Consider the following 17,214-nt stretch of genomic DNA (forward strand, 5'->3'; position numbering starts at 1 on the left):
CTTTTGGGGAGAGGTTCACACTCTTTGAAAAACTTTTCGAGTAGGATAAGAAGACTTTTAACATACTTTTGTCCAATGTCTGACTTTAGAATTTCAATAAATCTTTCCCGACTTGAAGTCACAAATGGTCGATTAATATTTGAAAGGTATTTCAAAAGATCATCCCTAATGTTTGCACCCATTATCGAACGTAAGCCTAGGGCCTAGGCTCCTAAGATAGAAGCAGACGCCTATTTCTCAAAACAACGACTATTTATTCATACTAACGATATTGCGCGGATTTGTAACTAAGCTGTAACTATGGTCTTTGGTGCCAGCGTTAAATTTCGAGACGATTCAGGTAGAGGTACAGCTACCTTGATTTTTACTACCCCCACGTTATGGAAAACGCATTATACAAATTTTGCCCTCTCCGGTAACTTCGGTTCATTTACTTCTGATAGCAGTGGGAAAAAGGCTATTTATTATGTAGTGTCTACGTAGATACGAAAGTCTTCATTGTTTAAAGTCCCTTAAAAGTTAAAACAACGGGACAATGTCGCCGAGTAGGCTTAGCTATAGTTTTGTTAAATTCCGACCTAAAACACGATGAAATCCTTCCGGACTTTCTGAGAAATTAGTCTTGGAAAATTATTATTAACCATTTGTTTCTCGGCAGTATTAATTAACGTAGAGATTATGAAAGGGATATTTAATTTAAAGCGCGACAAAACGAGATATCACTAGCCCCCCCCCCCCACCTCCCATTTCAGTCTCACAGTCTCTCAATTATTCCCCGGGATAAATTGTTAACTGCTTCAAACTGGATGCAAAGTTATACTTAAACTAAACAACTTTAATGAAGAGACACTCGGAAATTCCTAATATTCTCGTAAAATGGAGTAAATCCTCTAGAAATCCCTATTTACGGTCACTGATTTTAAGTCCCGCAAAACCTAATAAAGGGCCCCCTTTTAGGGCCCAAGGATTAAAGTTATGGTTCCAGTGAAGAGAGAGGGGGGCCCATATTTCCGCATAAACCTTAAAAGGGATCCATCTAAAGGACCAAAATTCGCTATTATATTTAATTTTCACAATAAACTCATCTGACTGGTGGTGGGTGACTCACAACGTTTCTCACTGCAGATTAAGTTCTTAAGGACTATTTTCTATGTTACCGTGCTTTATAATGTATATCCCTCCGCCTTAACTAAAAGGTCAGCTATGATGTTGAACAGTAACTATCACCAACAGAAAAGACCCGTCTTCTAACAAACCGTCTTCTAACAATATTTTGAGGGGGTTACCCACCTGGTACGACGACCCCCGCGGACCCTTCTATTGACCATACAGGTTTATAAGCGAAGAAATGGGACCGTACCAACAGGCCCAAACTCGAAATTTGGAAAATACCACTCGCTTTTGTGTTGAAGCGATGAGGTGGCAGTTTTTTTTCCTTTCTCGGTGTAATTCCGGGGTTATACTACGAAGTCGGGGTGTTTTTTCCATGGACTAAAGAGTAGTCAACCGTTGAAAAGTGTTGGGCAGCAAATGGACCCCCGATACTCGCGTATCAGAGTCGGAGTTCAATATAACTGAAGTTAAATGGACCGTAAGTTTAGCTTCAAACTAACCGAATTTACAGGTGGGATAAGGTATAGATTCTATTGTTAATTGTGACGTTTTCAGGCCCATTTGTTGAGGATTAAAATAGTACGGGGAATTGTATACCACAGACAGAATTGTCTGAATTTATATATTTCTAGACGTTCTTGGGTTTTGCGTTTATTTCTTGTAAGGTATTTTTTGGGGGGGAGGGGGGTCCCAGATATCTTTAATCCTAATAAATGATGTACGGAAAATTTCAAATTCTAACCCGGTTTTTTTCCGCCCGTAATGCGATTTACGATTTATCCGAATCACTATTAACAGGGTGGTTATATCGTGTTAAACCGTACCACAGTTTTACGCAAAGTATGATTCTTAAAAATGACATTTTGCCGTCATGGTCACAGTTTTTATGTTAAGATTGGAGTGTTTTACTTTTACGTCATCAGATTATCACTTAAATTTAATTAAGGAATTGAAAGAAAATGATTTCTATTTTAATTAAGGGGTCATCCGTATAATAATTCAATTTTAATTTGAAAAGGGTGACTTTTAGGTCAAAATGGAGATAGAAATTACATTTTCAACTCAAAATCACCCAAACCTTTCATAAACACCCTGTATAGGGGGTGCGAGCCGATATCACACAATATTCATTGACTGACGGGTCTTGTCACGCCAATCTCATACGAAAAATACACTGCAAAGTCGCACGATAATTTTCTAGGTTTTTGGTATTTTTTAAAAGAAGTTCTTGATGCTTTTTCCCTGGAGTGTCATAAAAACTGTTGAAAGAAAACAGGAGTTGAGCGCGAAATTTTAGTTTAACGAGAGCGTGTCGGAGAATATTGGAATAATGTATATTTTTTTTTCTTCTCCACAGTAGCTATAAGAAACAAACTTTACGCCCGCGTCTCAGTCAAACCCTAAACCGACCGTACCGTGTGAATGTGATATTCTTTCTTAGACATTTGTCGTCAACAACCCTCCCTCCCCAACCTACTATAAAATGACATCCTTTACGAAACCTCCCCCTATACGGCTAAGACTAACTAAAGTTTTCAAGTAAAGGCAGTGGCAGATTCTTTAATATCCTTTATGGTACAGAAACCAGTGTGCTTGCATATTACAACACTAGTGGCGTTCACCTCATCTTGTGGTGGTAGCGTGGTTGCTGTTTGTGTCATTACGTAATGTAATGTGTAATATATATATATATAAAAAAACACACATAGGAAACCACTTTTTCTCGCAAACCATGCGTAAAGATTCAGAAGAACCTTGTTTAATATTACAGAAATCTACTTTTTTTCTTGGAGTTTTTCTTTTGAAATGGGTTATTTTTATTTTCTATTTTCGCTTTCTTGTCATGTAAGATTGCGTGGGGGTATTTACCCTTATAGTAAAGGCGGGGAAACTCGGGGGTGTTGAAATCGCGGGGAAAAACGTTCCTTCAACGGTTACTAGTACCTACCGTCTTTAGCCCAAAATTTACCGATCGGATGGGCACTTTTTTACTCGGGCTTTTTTATGGGGTCCTCGGAGAATCGAGGCGAGGCTTAGCGAGGCTGAAAAATAATCCGCTCATCGCATCTCTCTTTATTTTTCTCTCCGTCACTTTGTGTGCCCCACTGTATACTACAAAAAATGCCCTGTTAGAACAACTTGGCTTGTTCTTTTAAAACCCCTCTCTAGTCTTCGCGTTGGTTGGCATGGGAGACACTAGCGGAGGTCATTCATCAGGATATGTAAGGAGACAACCGTTGAACGTACCATTCCTGCTCCTGCTGGAATGTTTATGATGCCCTGTTTTTTTTTTTTTTTTTACTTTTCCCCAAAAAGGTTCAATTTCAACCGTGGGATTATTTATTTCTTTTAGTTTCTTATACAGACTTAATTGGTGAGAAACAAACCCCTTAACATATTAATTATACCCATGTATAACTTTTAAAGCGTTTAAAAACTTAATTTTAATGAAATAAACGCATTATACGATAGTTTAACTTAATTGCACTTACTTTTTTGTAAAAGAAAACAACACATCCAACGTCGGAATAGAATCACCGCGCGCTGTAAAGTGAGTTGGTGGGGAAAAATATCACTCTTTTTCACGCGGTCAAACACAATGTACTTTTAATTAAGTTTTAAGTACAAAAATTTAACATCAAACTGTATCCAGACGTCAACACAAGAATATTTACGGAGTTTTCGAAAACTTCTCTTTTTTGTCAAATACACTTATAAAGCGGTGGTGCGCTGTCCTTTTGGCCGCGTTGAACGATGTTTCAACGTCCGTAATACAAACTTCCCGAAAGCAGTATGACCCACCGTACCGAAGGATTCTGGCGCCAAAGCTCTCGCGCGGGGAAAAACGAGATCGATAGGGGGAGCTTTCCCATTGGTCTGCTCTTACCAACCCTAGCGTATAAAGAACAGGCTCCACCTAACGGATTTTAATCGAACTAGAAAATCGTTAAAGGTTCATTTTTCTTTTGGGAAAAGTATAGGTCTACTACGCGCAAATTTATTTACTATTGGTATAAAAAGAATTTCTTTAATACTTTTGCTTGATACATAAACCTAATATTAATTAAATTGATTTTGATAGATTTAAATTAAATTGACTTGACTTGGTAATAATATTTTTCTAGATGAGAAAATTGTTCTTAAACTTAATGGAAGGATGACAAATTTGAAAGAGTAATTGTTTCTTACGGGTGTCCTCGTTATATCGACCGTAATTTCAATAATAAACAAACAAAAAGCCGTAATTGTGAGGTCGTTAAAAACGCCGACAACCCGACACACACAAAGAGTCATTTTCCCTAATTACTCTTGAACTTCCCCTCCCATCCTTCTCCTGTTTCTGAATGAATTTTGCATCTGGGATCTCAATAAAAAGCTCTTCTTTCATAGATTTCCTTTAATGTTTCATTTTTTTTACTTTAGTATAAGAGTTGAAAATATTTCGCAATTGAGAGGAGATTAGGAGTAAGATTACATTTCTGGTGAAATTTTTGTTACCGTAAACACTCGAGGGATAGAATTATTCCTGGAAATACTATATTACAATTCCAAAAATAACTTAATATATATTTTTTTGACTAGGAGGGTTGATACCATTTTCACCAGGAGACTGCTGGCTACTTGGTGCTGTAGTGTGTCCGCCAAATAGCCTGGCCTTCTGGTGTACATGGTATTAATCATACTAGTCTGAAAACTGTGTATAATAAAAAAATATACAGGGTGTTCTAAATGAGGGTACTTATATAACCGAAGTACAGTGGGATGGTTCAATGGGGAAATAAAAGTTTGAGACGAAAATGTTATAACTTCTATGACATTTTGTCCTAATGGAACACTCTAAACAAGTTAATGATTATTTGAGTGTTTTACCCCTTAATTAAATTTGCATTGTCTTTCAGTTTCTTACTTAAAACACTACAGTGGGACTTTGGGCCATTCGACTCAAATGGCCCACCCTTTTTGAAACACACTGTATATGGAATTAGATACAAGAAATAAGTTTGGGCGGTGAAAATATTGTTTCCTTTAAAACCTCATTTTGTGACCGAATTATTAACGCACCTGTACTTAATGGTGGGCCAACTAATGTAAACAATAACTTCAGATATCAGTTTTTCAATATATTATTATAACTCTTCTTAGTTTACAAATAAACTTTCGCATAAACAAATAAATATAACAAATCTCTCTTCTCCCGAGCCAAAAATTAATATTTCCCTTACGGTTTTATTTTTAATATTAAAAATCATTTCTCTGAAGTTGATAATTTAAAGTGAAGAGTTCTTCTAACGCGACATCTTATTCGAGGGCCTCTTTTTAAGATTGTGTCGGTACGCGTATCGCTCACGCGTTTAATGTAAGATGATCATTTGGTAGCTTTTGCTGACGCTGTCGGTCTCCGACTGGTCACGCTCTTCGACGACCTTTAAGTAGGCGCTCACGGTATAACGAAATTGGTCATCACGATCACCCCAAAAATCACGACTATTTTTTTCTTACTCCAAAATTTAAAATCAAATAGCCTCGCTCGCTTTCAGGGGGGTATTACTGTACGATAAGGGATATATAGGCCCCCTAAAATCACGAAGTCGAGCGCCAACTGACTGATGCACATTCATTCTCTTTTTTTACCCCTCAAAAATGTGTTCCTATAACGCTTCCGTGCGCCAGAAACGCGAGGGGATAATCACTGTCTGGTCCCTGTACACTAATTTAAGTTTCAGTGTAATCAAGGGCAGGGTTTTTTAAGATTACGCGCGAGTGGCCGGCCCCTCGCGGGAACGCAACGCGACTCAAAACACGTATTCAATTTTTTTTCTTTTTAATATTTGTCCCTTATTGGGATTTGGGAATGGTCCCCCAATAGACCATCAAGTTAATTCCAGAAGAGAAGCAAATACCAGAGGGCGGGGTCACCCTGTTGGGTTATTTCTCTATTGCCAAGAAGCACCGATAGAGGCAGCGCGAGTTGGCTGGCCTCCCTCCGCATGTAGTGAACCCTGGCTCCATCTGGTATTGCCTCTTGGTTGGCGCCATAGGGAAATAACTTAAAAGGGCGACTTCCCGCCTGTGTGTTAGTCTCTTTGCAAGCAATTAATGGAATAGTCTTATGGGTCATTTTCAAACAGAGGGTGGGAGTAGTGTCGTCTGCTCTTATGGTTAAGATATCCAAAGTCGTTAGAGATGGCTTTAAAGCAACTAGTCTTGCACCGTCGTCCATTTGTTTCAACTTTTCAAGTCATATCTAACGTCTTTGTTGTCCTATATCGGTTGTGTTCCGTCTCACGAAAACAAGATGGGCAAACACCAGACTTTATTTGAATAGGGTAGACCTATTTTGTGATTTTTTTTTCCGCGCTTTTATTTGAAAAAATTATGTAATTTGAATTCAATCTTCTAGTGAAATTAACCTTTTTTTTTTTACTTTTTTTAATTTCAGGTTCAAATTATCGTGCAATGTTTGATTAGCAACGAGAGATGAATTTAAAAGCTCGACATTTGGTTTATTTGCAAATTTTGCGAGTGTCTGTTTCGGTTTGGGGTCATCTAGGACATCCATCGCCTTTTCATGGAAGACGGCGGCGCTTAAGGTAAGAGATGATTTCTTTTTCTTTCTTCCCTTTACCTACATAAGTTTCTTTTTTTGGGAAAAGCGCGAGGGATGCTGGGAGAATCAAAATTGATGGAGCTGACTAAAAGTATCCAATCATGTTTAGAGCTAGCGATGAAAAGAGATAGATTCGAAATCGTGTTCTAACACATACATTAGATTTATATGAAAGATACTGAAATATTATATCTACTTCACGCCCGAATGAATACCTTCGAATCATAGCGAGAATATTTAACCTGCACACTCGAGAATGCTGTGAGTTCTTCTCATGAATACTGTACAGGGTATATCCGAATCTTTGACCAAGAGAAGCTCCTTGGCTTGAATTTACTTAATTTAAACCGTGAATATCAATGGATAAATATGCATTGTTCAACATGTACACGGTGTTCCAAAAGAGGTAATTATAGTCCAAAATGGAACTATGACATTTTGACCTAAGTTATGATTGTTGTGTTTTACGGATGATCCTTTCAGTTTTTTACTTAAATTTAAGGGGTCATCCGTAAAACACTAAGTGGGAACTTGTTTACTGTGTTCGTTAGGTCAAAATGGCGATAGAAGTTACAGCATTTTCGACTCAAAATTGATTTCCCATTGAACCATCCCACTGTACTTCGGTCCGTTAATTACTCTCCCTTTTTGGAACACCCTGTATTGAACCATACACATTTTTCCATCAATATTCACGGTTAAAATTAAGTAAATTCAAGAAGGAGCTGAACTTTGTTGGTCAAAGATTCGGGGGTATTTATACAGATCATGAAAAAAATCGCCCTTACATCTGCACGAAATATGGTTTATTTACGGGCTATTTAAATTGTTATTGAAAAACTGCGCCTTTTATGATAAACTCGTGAGACGATTCTATTTTTATCAAAACACGAAATAGCGTAAACATAGTAGCGGGTAAAAAAGAAAAATGTATTTTCATCATTCTGAGATATCCTCGCCTCGACCTTTGATGTATTAAGGTTTCTTAGATGCAGGAAAGAAAAAAGAATAATCATTTTGTTAATCCTATTATACCTTACTAATAATTAGTTATTGTTTTGCAATGGGGTTTGAAACATGTCAGATATACTTTCCTTGAAGAAAAGAGTCCAGAGTTTGAAGTTTCACGTTTGAATTGGGGGTTTTCTTTTTAAATACGTGTTTAATTATAAAACAAGCATTGGTTTAAAAAATAAACGTTCGTTCGCCTTAAGGCACGCGTAATTCAAAATCACGATACGGACAATCCAAGCACCTTGGCATGGAATTCCCGTTGGGAGAGAAAATATTGTTTGAAACGTGGTTAAGAATTTTAAAGAGATATCCCTATATATATATGACTTGTGGCTGACATGCGCCCCTACGGACGTGGTCTCGCCTTTAGTTATGGAAGAAGCCAGTTCAATCGCGGTCTAGAAAGGAATACCCGTTTCTTTAGACCATTTCGATGTAGCTAAAATGGAAACCCACGAGGGTAAAAACTTGCCTTCCATCTCGCTTTTTGGCGCCTGCGCTGTATTCTTTTTGTATCATGAGACTGCACAGATCAACCACCTTCTATGTCCCGATGCTGAGGGTTGCCTATATACCCCGTTTGTACGTCGAAAAAGGTCGATTGCTTTTTATTGGTTCCAAGAGTGAAACTCGCCATAGGACCAAATTTCTAAGATATTTTATACCACGTGATTCTGTCTGTTTAGAAGAATGTTCATTGGTCAGAGGTTGAAAAATACGCCATTCTAGACCTGGTTTATGGTATAGACTCCGGTTAAAAATATATTTTTCTTTGGTTGGGTTGGGGTTGTCTTGGCACCAGCGTGGATCGTGACATTGTGGCTATATATATGTGTGTGACTTGTGACCTCTCACATTTTAAGACACTTAAACGTTTTAACCCCTATAGCTACTGATAATCTTGAAGAGAGAGGGAGGGAAAGATTTCCAGGCGACCCTAACCAAATTAAAGTCGAAAACCCAAACTCGTATATTTTGACGTCCGCGCCTTAGGTACGTGTCTGTGTGTGTATGTGTGTGTGGGTATACGACTCTGACCCTATGCTGAGATTCGGGACACCTGGTCCAAGTTGTGTAGAAGGGATTTGGGGTGAGGGTTAGGGGGGTATAGAAAACAAATTAAATAAAAGTCACGCGTTGACGTTTTCTCTTACGGAAACCTTTTTCGTGATCGTCGTGCGCGAATAGCCGCTCTGATATACAGTATACCTACCCTTCCGTCTTTAGGACTTGGCTAGAAGCTAGCTAGCTGGCTAAGCTACCTTAGGTGCAAGATAAAAGTCCAATTCGTGAACGATTTTTGTCGTGCCAACTCCCTCGACGGCTCCCCCCGCTTAATTGTCTCGTAAAATAAAACACAGAAGCGCATAAAGGGGTCCGACATTTAACTCGTACCATTTAGTCTAGGTTCTAAAGGGCGTCGTTTTTTTGGGGAGAGTGTCCGAGCCCGTAAAGAAAAAGGGGTTTGGGACCATAATTATCTTGTATTTAATCTCGATTTTCCCTCACCCTTAAGAACAGTACAACCGACTTACCTTTTATGGCAGGCGTTATTACAGCCGCAAGAGTCGTTTCGTTTCTAGATTTTCTTCGATTCGACTTGGAACAAGTAAATTAACTCGAACAGATTGGCCGGGTTCTCTTTTAATTAAAAATTAAGATCGTAAATCATACAGGTGATATTAAGTAATTTTTTTCATATACCAATCTCATAGCGGCATGCATTTCGTGCCGAGAGTACATTTTTTTTTTCTTCTTGTCAGATTTGATAATAAAAGTCCTAGGTCTCAATTTTCCAACAATTTCCTGGATCCTTTCGCCCAGTAAGAAAATACATTAAGCCCCGATATTTTATTTCAAATGGTGGTTGACCACGAGCTCGTTAAGATCATACTGCCCATTTCCTCATCATGAGCACGTGCGTTATGAAAAGAGCGCGCTTGAGGACGAGTCACGTTGCTTTGATCCCGCTCGAATTGAGTATCTGATACTTTCACGTGCATGTAGTTACATAAATTATGACTATTAGGTTTCTTTGTTTACGCGCGTGTTAAGGATGAAAAGGTCACTTTCAAATGATAAGCTTCTAAAGTTAACTTCATCCCAACTTATCTAGGAATATAGTTATCAATTAGGGCAACTAGAAAACATTGTAGATTAGATTATCCATCATTATTGGTTGAGTTTATTTGTTATAGCTATCTCTCTCCTCTCTCTTTGCTCCATCCATAAATAGAAACATTTTGTTGGGGCCCCAAGTACTCGACTCGAGAAAAGGGCCCACGTCTGATAATCTAATCAGTTAAGAAAGACAATTTGATCAATTTTCCTCGAACTTAATTATCTTGGAGGAACAGCGAGCGTTCGATGGATAAACAATAGAGAGACATCCCCTCTCTTTCTCTCCCTCCTCTTTCTATAGTTATAGGAATTACAACTAGTTGGGTATACTGTACGTTTTGATAATAACCTTTGTTGCTTCGTGCTAGTGGCCCTAAAACTAACTGGCCTACGTCGTTTGATGCATTTGCCGAGGCTTAATGGAGCATTTACATTGGGGTAGGGGAAAATAGTCTTTAGAATCTTGTGCTCGTGACACGCGATGGGTTAGAGTTAGGCCTAAAGTTGATCCCGACGTACGACGACGACAAGCAGTGAAGCTCGGCGGTGAAGCCCTTCCTTTTCTCTCAGTCGCCTTCCCGCCACTTTGCTTGCTTTTTGGCGGGAAAGAGATTTTGCCAGGCCACGCTTTTAAGTATAAGCTTAAGCTAGATGTACCATATGGTTTCGAGTTGCCCTTTAACTTGGATTATACATAGATACCCGGCCCCGGTTTTTCCCACTGCACGCTCTCTTTTTAAGTATTTATTTATTATTTCGATACGTTGAACATTTCTTCCCAGAATCCAATGCAATAAGGCATAATTTTAACGCGAAATATTCAAAAATATGATTTCGCTGTCGGTCATTGAATTCGTTTTATTTCTTATAAATATTCAAGTTTTCTTTGGCGGCGTTTCTTGAAATGTTGGAAATAGAAGTTTTTATCGCTGTTTGTGATAAACGACGAATAATAAAAGTGACATTCTTATTTCATACCTTACTATAAATGGGTTCCCTTTAGTCTTAGTGGTAACTCGCTGCTATTTCTTCGCTGCCGGTAATCGGTGAGCGCCACATGCCGGGAAGGTGAGGCGAGGTGACCCCTCCCCTCCCCCGATGCTCCCCCATAACTAATACCACCGTAGAGAAATTTAAAGAAAAAAAAATGGTTCCTTCCTTGAAATCGCATTTCGGCGGCATACGAAAAATGTCCCCCGTTAAGAGGGAAGCGTATTTAAATTTTGAATTTCAGTTATAGATATTTTAGTTTCCCGTAGAGATTGGTCGGAGAAGCGAAACCCGGACTTACCACCCGTCGTCGTCTGCTTTAAGACATACCTTTAACTATAACTTAAAGTAGGAAATTTGATGTCTGTTCACGTGTCTCTAACTAAAACTGTTAGTTAAAAGCCTTTTTGGTTGTGCTGTCAACACTTTAGAAAAATAATTCCTTCGGTAGTTTCATCAACTTATTCTTTCAGGAAAAAATGTTCTGGTAGTTCTAATAAATTCTTTATTCAGGAAAAAAAATATTCTGGTAGTTCTATTAAATTCTTTATTCAGGAAAAAAAAATATTCTGGTAGTTCTATTAAATTCTTTATTCAGGAAAATAATATTCTGGTAGTTATATTAAATTCTTTATTCAGGAAAAAAATATTCTGGTAGTTCTATTAAATTCTTTATTCAGGAAAAAATATTCTGGTAGTTCTATTAAATTCTTTCTTCAGGAAAAAATATTCTGGTAGTTCTAATAAATTCTTTATTCGGGAAAAAAATATTCTGGTAGTTCTAATAAATTCTTTATTCAGGAAAAAAATATTCTGGTAGTTCTATTAAATTCTTTATTCAGGAAAAAAATATTCTGGTAGTTCTATTAAATTCTTTATTCAGGAAAAAAATATTCTGGTAGTTCTATTAAATTCTTTCTTCAGGAAAAAAATATTCTGGTTGTTCTAATAAATTCTTTATTCAGGAAAAAAATATTCTGGTAGTTCTAATAAATTCTTTATTCACGAAAAAAATATTCTGGTAGTTCTATTAAATTCTTTATTCAGGAAAAAAATATTCTGGTAGTTCTATTAAATTCTTTCTTCAGGAAAAAAATATTCTGGTAGTTCTATTAAATTCTTTTTTCAGGAAAAAAATATTCTGGTAGTTCTATTAAATTCTTTCTTCAGGAAAAAATATTCTGGTAGTTCTATTAAATTCTTTCTTCAGGAAAAAAATATTCTGGTAGTTCTATTAAATTCTTTCTTCCGGAAAAAAATATTCTGGTAGTTCTATTAAATTCTTTATTCAGGAAAAAAATATTCTGGTAGTTCTATTAAGTCCTTTATTCAGGAAAAAAATATTCTGGTAGTTCTATTAAGTCCTTTATTCAGGAAAAAAATATTCTGGTAGTTCTATTAAGTCCTTTATTCAGGAAAAAAATATTCTGGTAGTTCTATTAAGTCCTTTATTCAGGAAAAAAATATTCTGGTAGTTCTATTAAGTCCTTTATTCAGGAAAAAAATATTCTGGTAGTTCTATTAAGTCCTTTATTCAGGAAAAAAATATTCTGGTAGTTCTATTAAGTCCTTTATTCAGGAAAAAAATATTCTGGTAGTTCTATTAAATTCTTTATTCAGGAAAAAAATATTCTGGTAGTTCTATTAAGTCCTTTATTCAGGAAAAAAATATTTTTGATTTAGGTAATCTTTACTTCTTCTAGTAAACAATATTTATAATGCTATTTTGCGTAGCTTTTACTTCAGTTTACCAACATCCGTCGTAGTAAAATAGATTCGAGGGACACACTGTAACATTTCAACATTCCTGTTCACGCAATAAAGTTGAATTAGGCGATGTTAGGGGGAGATCGGTAAATAAACTGGATCGAAGTTCAAAATTACTCGCTAGTTTCAACTGTATTCAATTTTTCTCGGTGTATCCAGGATAGGTAATAGAAGTACAATGGACATTATGTAATATTCTACGATCGCCCCCGCAATATTGAGCACTAGCTATAGAAGCGCATGCGACCCCGCGAACATCGAGGGGTCGAGCGATGAAGTATTATAGCCATGGGAGGTTTACCATACCAGATTCAACCTAAAATACATTAGAAACCCGCTTATCCTATGTTTTAAAAACTACCCATTCTAAAACTGATCCTTTATATACGCATACAAATTGTAGGGATTTAAATCCGCGCAGCTGAATCGCGTTCCAATAAAAATAAGAAATATTCAAGTCTTTCTTTCCTATTATTTTTGTTAAAAGCCACGTATCCTCTATATTTGCAGCTGTAAAAACAGCGTGGTTCAGTTGAATGATCAGCTAGTAACGTGGTTAAGATGTATATAATCATTCGGCACCAAAGTAAATCGATTTATATGAATTAATTTATTCTAAAATGACATGATCCAAGACGGGGTTGGTTGGCTACTTTAGTTCTGAAATCAAATTGAAACGACCATGGAGTTCTTTTCAATTCTTTGGCAGATGTATTCTTTGATGGGGGTAAGGGGTGGTATTTTCGTCTCCCGTTGTTATACTCCACTCTTAATCTATTTCATTTTCAAGTGGAATGTCACGCTGTAAGATCTTACCTTTCGAGTATAGACTTCATATTGCGTCAGAGTTATCACTTTTCTTATAAATATAAAATTAGGCAAAACAACTGTAGGCATTTATTGTAGAGTTTATTATCAAAAATTAAACCGAGTACGCGGTATTTTCGACATAAATTATTCATTATTACAAGTAATACATACTGCTACTAGGAATTGTTGTGCTCGTGCATATAAATATGTCATTTTGATTTCTGCGCGGGTTTTGTGGGTCGGACTTGAGTATATTTTCTAATTCTGACGTCTTTCTAACTGTGATTTCATTGGTTGGTAGCGAGATAGATTATTCGCCATAGTTTTCAGACTAGGATGCATACCTTTTACACAAGAAGGTCTTGCTTTTGACTTCACCAAGGAGTCTGACCTTCTTGTGTAACACCTGAAGCCTACCCTCCTTGTGTAAATGGTATGAGTCCTCCTAGTCTGAAAACTATTAAGTATGCATGCATAATGCTCTTCCCATAAAGTCCGCCTGTAGATACGTTGAGAAAAATGTCAAGCTTCACAATTATTCTTATAAGCTGTATGCATTCCTTTTAATACAAGTAAACACGCAAAATTGGATTTCTATTTTTGTTTACCTTGAAGGTATATTTAATTTACTTTCAAACTTTACAAATGGGGTTAATTTTAACGTCGACTTTCAAAAGTCGAGACTCGTTGCCTTTCATAATAGAATTAAATTTATTTATTTATTGTATTATTTATAAGGATAGGTCTAGACATTCCCACAATCCCGGCGGTCCTAATCTTGGTACCCATTTTAAAATTTTAATTATAAACTCTGATGAAAGACACTTAATTTGTTTATACCTGAACTTCGCAAAAGTTTATTAAATTTCTTTATACCCAAGCTTAAGTTTTAAAATCGTGAATAATTTAAGTGTTTTTCTCTTTAAAAATTTTAAATAATTTATTATTATTAATTTGGGGCATAAATCTCACTTGGTGGTTTTCTTTATTTATTTAATATTAAACTGCCAGTGCAATTAGATTATATTGTATTAAACTTTATCGCGAACGTATGTTTGTATGAAAATTCAGTCGAATTAGCTACTACTTTTCTTTTCTAATTAACGAGTCCAATTAGCTTGTCGTCCTGAGTTTGAGGTCAGGAAAATGCGAAGGAGCCCCATACGCAAACATTTCACCATAATCCTATTAAAGGGAGGGTGAAAAGGAAAATCAAGTAATTTTTTTTTGTTATCGATTATTTTTTTAATTATGAGACCTACGTGTATAGTGAAACGTCCGGGAAATACCTCCTATGAATATGGTTTTAAAATTCGAATTGTTATGAGAATTCATTAGATATTCTGAAATTTGCACCTCCGACCAATCACGTAACAGCCATGCCTTGTTGTTAACAAAATTCTCGTGGCAAGCTCTATATCTCGCGCTGACCATAATTGTCACAACATGCTAAATTTTACGATGGTTTTGTTAACAAAAAGGCAGGACGTTACGTGATTGGTCGGAGGTGCAAATTTCAGAATATCTGTATAAAATCTAATAATAATTTCAATTTAAAAATCATTCGGAGATTGTATTTGGTGCCGAGAGTTCTTATAATTATTAAAACAATCGATAATAAAATCCATTAATTTTATGTTTCACCCTCCCTGTAAGAATATCTTAATGTATGGTACTGTTCAATCGGATTTAGTAGAAATCCACAATTTGAAGTTAAAGAGTCATCATGAAGGATGTGATGAACTTCTATCGAATGAAAATATTGCGTGCCAGTAATTAGATATTAGCGTTCCCTTTCTCGACCTTAGTACGTGCCCGACGGAGGCCCAAATAGCGTAAGAAACCTGACTCTTAAAAATAGTCTCTCATCCATATAGTAAATGGGGGCCCATTGGTTGCGGGGCGCGAGGGCTGGAAAGGATTTCGTACGCGGAAAAGCCGAAATTACTCGAGACATTTCGAATCATGGCCCCGCTGCCTGTCTTAGGGATTTCTCCGTTGCCATGGCAACCAGCTGTCTCCGCAGATTTGGTCAGGGTGAGCCCCTAATAGCTTTTCTTCCCCGCTTCCTTAGCCCCTGGTCTGCGATAGTTGGGGTCCTTCCAGGGAGCTTTTCGCCAACTCTCTCTTTCTCTGATAGATGTGCCGAAACATTGGCCCTCTGCTCTTTTTGGGGAAAGGTGAATTCGGAAATAGCTTTTATAGGCTTGAGGTGCCACTGCGCTCAAGCCAAAGGTTTCAGACGGCGCAAAAAAAGGCGGGAATTTATACCTGACTATTCTTCGCCCATATATATTTTTTTTTTCGCGCCAAATTTGGTATTAAACCTTTCGATTCTATAATAATTTATTCCAAGCAGACTGTTATGATCGTTGCAAGAGTAAAAATTCTAACTTTATCTCGTAATTTACGAGTTCAGACTACGCGAACATACGTAGCTTTGTTTCTGATTTTTCCATAATTTCTCTCCGGGCTTTATGGGGATATTACTGGTGGCGTTTATCCGGCATCGACCCCGGCCGGCCGGGCCTTGGAATTTTGGGAGGTTAAAGCTAGATTCCCACTCGACCGAAAATACCCGGCGGAAATCACGCAGCCGACGGTAGAAATTTTAACTTACGCCGGCGTCCAGCGGTAGACCGTTCACACTACGACTGAATTTTTAGTTTGGCGGTAGATATTTTTGGGTCACGTGACAGATTTGAGTGGTTTCCACAACATCTCTTTCGCACTCTGAATTGGTATCTTTGTCCCCTGGTCGCTTCGATCGTACAAGAAGGGATATTTTCTAGCCTCCTCACTAAATTCTTTCCAATTAACATCTAATCTCTTTTTACTTCCATTAGGTTTCATTTTTCTTTCTTGTTGCCAAGTTTAAGCTAAGCCTTGGTCAACCACAAAAAATGGCGGCCATAAAATCTATCTCGCGTATGCGTGCGCACTTGAAATTTATGACGAAGTCAGTGGGATAATTTCATTGGCTGAGACACTGGCGTAACGCCGAACACGACCGAAAAAATAGAACACAACTTACGCCCGGCCGAACGGTAATTCCGTCGGGCTCAACGTAAAGATTTTTCGGTCGAACCCCTTTCTGTCGGGTTTCCGTCGTGTTTTCCGTCGAATGGGAATCTAGCTTTAGGTGTTAGCTGTAACTTCGCAGACTCATCTATTCGTCTAGGCCTAGCTAGACTCTAGATAGACGTTTTAGAATTTACACGCCGTTTGGGAAGCCAGCCGGGATTTGTTGCCCGAAAACTGCAGCGCGGCTTCGGAGTTTGGAATCCGAGTTAGCTAAATCCCGTGCGTTGGATACTTCCTTAGAGACGCGTGAGAAATATTTGGTTATTGATCCTTTTCCCCTATAGTATTCGACACCACGTTCTCTAACTGGTCATCCGTAGGTAACCGGGGAGGATTTGAAAAGATACACTTACTTATAAGAGAAATACTGAACAACCCTCGCCGTTCGAATAATATTTTTCAACTTAAAATCAATCCAAAGTTTATACATAGACATATCCCGTGTTTTTTTTTCCCGTTGCCCATTGGTCAAAACCTTTACTGTAACGTAGAGATAGAACGTTTCTAGTTCTAGGTATAGTATATGTGTTAGTGGCGTAAACCAAAGTCGATGCGATCCGATGCTCCCTGGATATATAGTATTACAACCCAATTTTTTTTTCGGGGTATCGGCCTTTGAGAATTTGGTGGTCGTTCAAATTGTGTCTGTTAATACGGTCAATTCTTAAGAAGGGCCCCATTGTTCAAGCAGCTTTGTTATATGTATA

General features: G+C 37.5%; 1 protein-coding gene and 1 long non-coding RNA gene across 3 annotated transcripts in view; one reads left to right on the forward strand and one right to left on the reverse strand.

The window, feature by feature from the left end:
- The window catches only part of LOC149610201 (latrophilin Cirl-like), a 120,049-nt gene extending 116,124 nt beyond the window's left edge, over positions 1-3,925 (reverse strand). The window contains exon 1 of the mRNA XM_089858999.1: positions 3,606-3,925. The gene's annotated coding sequence lies outside the window, so the exon portion shown is untranslated. The remainder of the gene's footprint in view (positions 1-3,605) is intronic.
- The window catches only part of LOC149610202 (uncharacterized), a 168,769-nt gene that overhangs the window by 109,872 nt on the left and 41,683 nt on the right, over positions 1-17,214 (forward strand). For both annotated transcript variants that reach the window (XR_016376602.1, XR_016376601.1), the window contains one exon: positions 6,554-6,704. This is a non-coding gene — a long non-coding RNA (uncharacterized LOC149610202). The remainder of the gene's footprint in view (positions 1-6,553; positions 6,705-17,214) is intronic.

This window comes from Phalangium opilio, unplaced genomic scaffold (genome assembly GCF_054372755.1).
Source record: "Phalangium opilio isolate 3A_F unplaced genomic scaffold, DU_Popi_V2 ptg000329l_1, whole genome shotgun sequence".
Taxonomy (NCBI): domain Eukaryota; kingdom Metazoa; phylum Arthropoda; class Arachnida; order Opiliones; family Phalangiidae; genus Phalangium; species Phalangium opilio.